This window comes from Hibiscus syriacus, unplaced genomic scaffold, assembly GCF_006381635.1.
Source record: "Hibiscus syriacus cultivar Baekdansim isolate YM2019G1 unplaced genomic scaffold, ASM638163v2 tig00009840_pilon, whole genome shotgun sequence".
In the NCBI taxonomy this organism is placed as follows: domain Eukaryota; kingdom Viridiplantae; phylum Streptophyta; class Magnoliopsida; order Malvales; family Malvaceae; genus Hibiscus; species Hibiscus syriacus.
Genome location: NW_024062202.1, coordinates 419,816 through 426,796, shown reverse-complemented (window position 1 = coordinate 426,796; position 6,981 = coordinate 419,816). Strand labels below are relative to the sequence as shown.

At 34.1% G+C, this 6,981-nt stretch overlaps 1 long non-coding RNA gene across 1 annotated transcript; it reads right to left on the bottom strand.

The window, feature by feature from the left end:
- Positions 1 to 4,333: 4,333 nt before the first annotated feature.
- On the bottom strand, positions 4,334 to 4,783 carry LOC120203329. Its single transcript, XR_005523808.1, has 3 exons — positions 4,728 to 4,783; positions 4,572 to 4,648; positions 4,334 to 4,439 (listed from the first exon to the last, which is right to left on the bottom strand). It is a non-coding gene; the product is annotated as an uncharacterized LOC120203329 (long non-coding RNA).
- Between the last annotated feature and the right edge of the window lie 2,198 nt (positions 4,784 to 6,981).

Genomic DNA, 6,981 nt, shown 5'->3' with positions numbered 1-6,981 from the left:
GTCCCTCCAGCGTAAACTCTCGTCGTTCATCGTGAATCGATGGTTAAAGCTTCATCGGAGACCAAAAATGTTGCCTTAGTTTTTCATGTTTTCACGTTGATTCTAAGCTCTGGTCACAACACCGCATCCACCATTATGGGCATTGACCCATTCCGATCAACCCAATTTAATTTATTGCCCCACAGTCGCTTGTTCTCCGTCCGTCGTGGGTAACTGTATGGTTGTATTTTTTAGTTTTTTTTATGATTTTGGTTGGTTAATTGACTTGAAATTGGTTGTTGTGGTGTGTGAATGCCCAAGGAGTAACTAGCCGATCACAGTCGTTATTTTTGTCAGTGCATGCCCCCACGCACCATCCATGCGTGTGGGGCTTCTTCTCAGCCTAAGGGGTTTTTAAAAATGGGCCAACTGAACTGAATCGGTTCAAATCAAACTAAACCAGTTCAAGTTAAACTAAATCATTTTAAACAGAGCTGATTAAGCCATTAACCAAGCTGAGCTGCGTTGACCGGGTCATGTTGACTTTGACTAGGGTTGACAGTTGACTTTGACCAAAAAGTTGAATTTTCTTAAAAGTCATACTTTTGTTTTTCGACGTTCTGAGTCCGAATCCAAAGTTTGTTTCGCCAAATTCAAAACTGATAAGCTATTTTTTAATGTTTCATCTCTCTATTGTATACGATTTTTCAGATTTAAGACTCGTTTATGATGCAATTTATTTTGCTTTGTATATTAGATATTATGGTACGTTGAATTCGTGATCAAGAGAGATCGAATAATGTTAAAATGATCGATCGATGTGGCTCAAAAATTGAGGTAATATGCTACTAACTTTTGTATGCTTTTCGGAACTCATTAATAATTGGTAAATGCATGAATGGAAATGATTGGTTAATTAGGTGTATTCAATTATTGTTGAAATCGATCTGAGTACGTAATAAAGGTAGAAAACTATACAAGACTCAAATGGCTCGTATAAGAAATTAGAAGACCGATCGAAAGCAATTCTAATTTCAATAATTAATTGGTAAATAAATTGACTTCAGGATCTGCAAATTCTGATTAATTTTTTTAAAGGTTAAATGTTGAGAATACTTGGTTAAGAAATTACAAAAATAGCCCATTGGAATAAAAATTTGAAAATGTCATTGACTATAAAATGACCAAGATTGCCATTGAAAGTGAAAAATAACCCTGGAAGGTTATATTTCACCAAATTACCAGAAAAAGTACACATGTTTGGATTGAACAGAATTATTAAAAAGTCCTCAAGCTGTGAAATAACTAAAATAACCTCGGGTATTCAACTAACTGGAATACCCCTAAACCCTAAAAAAACTAAAATACCTTAAAATCTAAGATGACCGAAAATAACCTCGAGTGTTGAAGTGACCTAAATATCCTAATAACCGTAAAAAGTGAGTGTCTTTGAATAAATTCTAAAAATACCAATAAACTTAAATGTTGTATTGTCCCTAAAGGTAATGGAGCACAACCCAGGCATGCCTTGCATACTTGATATTGATATAATACAGAAGTAAATAATACCTTTGGAATACCTATTCGTCTTCTCTAGAACTGATCTATGATGATTCTGATGGTGATCACTTCAGCTAGTGCAATCAGTATTAACAAAAGAATATTATGAATGGTCTTGGTCTGAATTATTGGTATGTATCGCACTGTTGGGATCTTGATCTGACTCGAAATTCAGATAATTTAATATAAATCCTGGATATTGTAAATCATCGTTTACCATTATTGGATTAAGTTACCAAAAATTCTTTAGGAATCAACATGTCAAAAATTCCCTAATAGACTAAGTAATGGAATCCCTCCTGATATATCTATGTGAATCCCTAATAGCAGTCAACATAGGTTCTATCAAAAGTGAATTTCTCACTCCATTCTTAACTATCATGTCCCTAAGAGCAGTCCAATCTCGCCTACATGAAGGAGTAACACCCCACATATCTGGTTGAAGAATGCCCTGAAATTGAACAAATAACTCACAATGAGCAAAACAGATCAATAAATGATAATATAAGGCATTACAATTTCCAATCAAATTGAATAACCAAATCTAAATTCTTTGATTTCACTTAAAAGAACTGTCAAAATCACCAACCTTACTGACATGACTCCCATTATATGTCTTATAGGGGCCTTCTTTCTCTGCTATACTCGAAGAATCTTTTAGAGCATGGTAGTATATGGTCTCAAATATCTTCTTGCTCAGCTGCTGAGCTTGAAATTCAAAACCAGAAAAATATCAGATAAAACTAATTTGAGTTGAAAAGTATACCGAATCAATGTATTGGTGATAAAATATACCTCGGGTGAATCAAAGGACATGCCAAGTAAGATGAATGTATGTAACCCCGAGTTAGTAGATCGGATCAAACCGAGACCCAAAGATGAGCCCAATGGACCTTATAAATTAATGGACCAAGTTTATTATTTTTGGGTTGGAGTTAGGGCCCAAAGTTTTGGTGGTTGGTTATGGGTGTTATGTAAATTAGAAATTTGGGGACTAAAAGTGTAGTTTACCCATGGTTAATTTTGAAAGCTGAAAACCCTCTCATATATTATGTTTTTACGTGAACCACTCCCCCTTATCTTCTCACCAAATGTTCTTCTTTCTTCTATAATTTCTTTCTTCCCATTCCAAGTGAGAGTTCAAGCATTTCAAGTATAGTATGGTGAAACTAGGGTGAGAATGTCAATATTCATCCTCCAAGCTTTGTTTTAAGTTCCATTTCATTAGTTTTTATGCATAGAACCAAAAATAGGTCTTGAGAGATTTGTGATAATATATGGATTCTAGTTAAGTTTTGAGTTATAGGGAGTTTGTTTAGATGTTATTCAACCCCTAGTTGGATTGGCAACCCATTTTCTCATTTTGTTTAGTTAATGAGATAAGAGAAAACTTAAGAGCTAAAGGAAAAAGAAAAGTTAAATCTTGAGTGAGTTGAGAAAGTTTCTAGCAAACTATGAATTGTAACTCATTTTAAACTATGATCTGTATGATTTAAATATTATTTTAGGAGCTTCTAATGCAAACTATTTTATTTAAATTGTAGTTGATTTATTTTAACATAAATGGTTACAAATAGTCATTTTTAAAACAGAAAAAGTTAAAAGAAAATTTTTGTTAGCCACTCTAATGGTTCCGTGTGGTATTTTCATCGGTCAACTGTATGTCGTATTAGTTTAGAGTGTTACAATGTATCTGCAAGTCCTTGAACTCCAATACCAATGGGCCTATGACGCAAATTTGATCTTTTGGCAGTTTAAACAGGGTAGTAATTGACATTAATAATTTTGTTCAGATTTCTGGTTACAATTTCAGTAACCTGACACAACATCCCAAGAAAAGGAAATCAAAATCATAATAATATTAACAACAATACTACTACATTCAATCCATCTCAAATATGTTCTAGATGGATGAGTACATTTGTAAGGTAAAGAATCAAACCTCTGCAAGCTTGTCAAAGTTAAAAAAATCTATTATGAGAACCTCTACTCTCAACAAGCTTAGACGGATGAGACTCCAGTGGAACTCCCTGAAGATAAGATAAGTAATAAGGCTAAATGTGTAAATAAGCAGACCCCAGGGAGTAACTATCTAAAACGTTAAAACTATGTATCACTTGCCTTTTCCCTCACATATCTAGGCAGTGCGATAGATGCCAGATTGTAAACAGCGATTTTCGTTGTACTTGTGTATTCTATTATCTCAGCACACAGAAGATTTAATGGTGCCAAAATTTTGCTGATTGCTTTTTCTATTGCAAGTATCAGAAATAGAAGTGAGGGGAAAAAGGGTTAAGAGCATAATACACATCATCAATGATAGATCCATAAATATTTTTTAGGTGGGAACACATAGACTAACAACACAAATTTTTTGAACGGGGTGGACACAAATAAAATTTCAAAATGGGCACTATCAGTAAAATAAGAAACTAACCAAAGAAAATTCAAATTACAAGGTGGGCACGTGCCCACCCTCAACTATATGTTACTCCGCCACTGCTCATCATACAACATAAAAACACAACAAAATACAAATCTTGTTTGGACAAATCACCTTAAATAACATGTAAGGGGTACTAATTTCTATCTGGGATTTCAGGATCTCAAACCACAGGTTCTTTGCTTGGACAACCTTATTTGCCTTGCCCTATATATTAAACAGAAACTTTCAGTAACTATTATTTTTCTGTTGGAAAAAAGAATAACAAAAGTACAATAATATTAACCTCTCTTTCATAATGAATATACAACTTTTCGAACTCTTCACCCCAACAATCTGCATGGCCTGGAGCCTCATTAGGATAGAATAATGACCATTGTCCATTACTCTCAACTCTTTGCATAAAAAAATCAGGCACCTAAAGGGCATAAAATAGATCACGAGCCCGGTGCTCTTCCTGTAGATACAAAATTCAGACATTATTTGATATAATATAATATTATACATTATTGCAGAAAAATACAAATTTTATAACTTAACAACCAAACATTATAGCCCATGCAAGCAAATTCAGGCAATATAAAAATACCTTCCCATGGTTCTTCCTAAGATCCATAAACTAAAAAATGTCAGCATGCCATGGCTCCAAATATACAGCAAAAGCACCTAAATGAATCAGCAACACCATTTTTAACAAAACGAAAACCAACAATTTTCACAAAACATCGTAAAGAATTGAGTATACCCTTTCTTTTCCCCCATACTTGATCAACATATCAAGCACTATCATTGAACACCCCGCAGCATTGGGACAATTCCATTAGATGTACCATTTGTTCCACTAATATAACTACTTGTGGCCCGAATGTTATGAATTGAAACACCAATACCTCCAATTGATTTGCTGATAACAGCACACTCCTTCAAAGTTTCATATATTCCTTCAAAACTATCATCTTTCATGCACACCAGGAAGCAGTTGCTCAACTACCACAACACAATCCAAAGAGAGCTAATCATGTAAACAAAAGAATTGAATAAACAATGGCATTTGATTAGGGGAACTGTTGAGTTAATCGATTGACGGAATCGACCAAGAGGGGGGTGAATTGGCAATTAAAAATTACGGTGGAAGCTTTTGCAGAAAATTGAAAAGATTTGCACATCGATTTAGAGTGGTTCGACTTTCTCAATCAAAGTCTACGTCCACTACCTTAACTATCCACACTAAGGATTTTCCAACAAATTCACTAATTTGTTCTTTCTTTTGAGGCCAAAGAGATAACCTTACAACTCCCTCAAGAATATACCCCAATTCTTGAGAACACTCTTTTCTCAAAGAGAAGATTACAAATTTGCAAACTTACAAGAAAACCTCACAAGGTAAGATGTTTGCACAATTCTAGAACAAAGAAAAGAATACTCAAAGATAAATACAATTGAGCACAATAAGTGTTCTTGAAAGCAAAATGAATATTGAATGAAAATAGGCTTGAAATGCTCAAACTTAAGGTTTGATGCTTTCTCTTTGATTCTCTATTGATTCTAGTTGCTTGATGTTTCTTGTTATTTGTCAATGGCTTCTAAGCTCGTTTAAATACTCCTTGAATCAATTCTGAACGTTGGGGATGATTAGTGGAGTCAATAGAGCCGTTATTGTGTGAAAAACAATTAATTTTCTGGATGGGAGCGTCTCATGCATCGATGCATGAGCAAGGATGCATCGGTGCATCCATGTAAAATTCAAATATTTTGACCGTTGGAACACTCGGTGCATCGGTGCACTAAGTATGCATCGATGCATAAAATGCATTCGATGTTTGAAAAATAGCCTGGTGCATCGATGCATGGATATGCATCGGTGCATCAAATGCATTCGATGTTTTCATAAAATCCAAGTGCAACGATGCATGGATATGCATCGGTGCATGAAATGCATTCGATGTTCAATTTATTCATCGGTGCATCGGTGCATGAATATGCATCGGTGCATGCCTTTGAAAAATTGATTTAAGGCTTGATTTTGGTTCAAAATATTTTGTGAAAATTGTTTCAAAAATAGTTTAAGTACAAATCACAATTTTACACATTTAGTAAGGATTAAAATTGATCTTGAAAATCTTGGAGTAATAATTTGATATTCGATTAATTGAATCGAATATAATTTGTAAAATCATTTGTAAAATCTTAAAATTCATTTAAATTTAATTTGTTATATCGAAATATCAAAAATGTTTTCAACAATATCCCCCTTTTTGATATAACAAAACATTTGAGTAATTTTAAGATTTGTTTAAGAAATTATTTTTGAAATCGATTTTGAAACTTACTCCCCCTTACTATAACATATCTTAAATTTTCTCCCCCTTTTTGTTAAATCAAAAAGACTCCATAAAAATATTAGCCAAATGATTTATTAATAATAAGCTGCTAAGATCACAATCAAAAGAGAGATTAGCCATTAGTTTTCATAAACAATATTCATAATAAAATGTGAAATGACATAATTGGTCATAAATTTCTAATGATGCAAAATTAATAAACAGAAAGCGTTAAAATGTCAACCAAATATATATAATAAGTTCAAGCATCCTCAGACAAACATCCAACAACTAATCAAGTTCAAAGTACCAAACAAAGCACAAAAGATCAAAATCAATCCAAGTTTTAAGAACAAGAAAACATGACAAGCAAATTTACTCCATCGGAGGATCGGGAGGAGGAGGATAATGAGCTCGAACTTCAAGAGTCAGAGCATCCATACGATCACGCATCTCCCTCTGAAACTCAGTAAGCTGAGACTCCATGGAAGCAAATCGTAGATCAAACGCCTCTAAAAAAGATTGAAAATAAGGTGGAGGTTGATCTTCTTGCCGAGCGGGTTCCGGTGCATTAGCTGGATCGTCAATATCTTGAAATATCCCTTGAAGCTCGGGATCATCATCCGCAGCCGGAGGAGGAACACGAGAAGAGCTAGGAGTAGCTCGTGAAGAACTAGC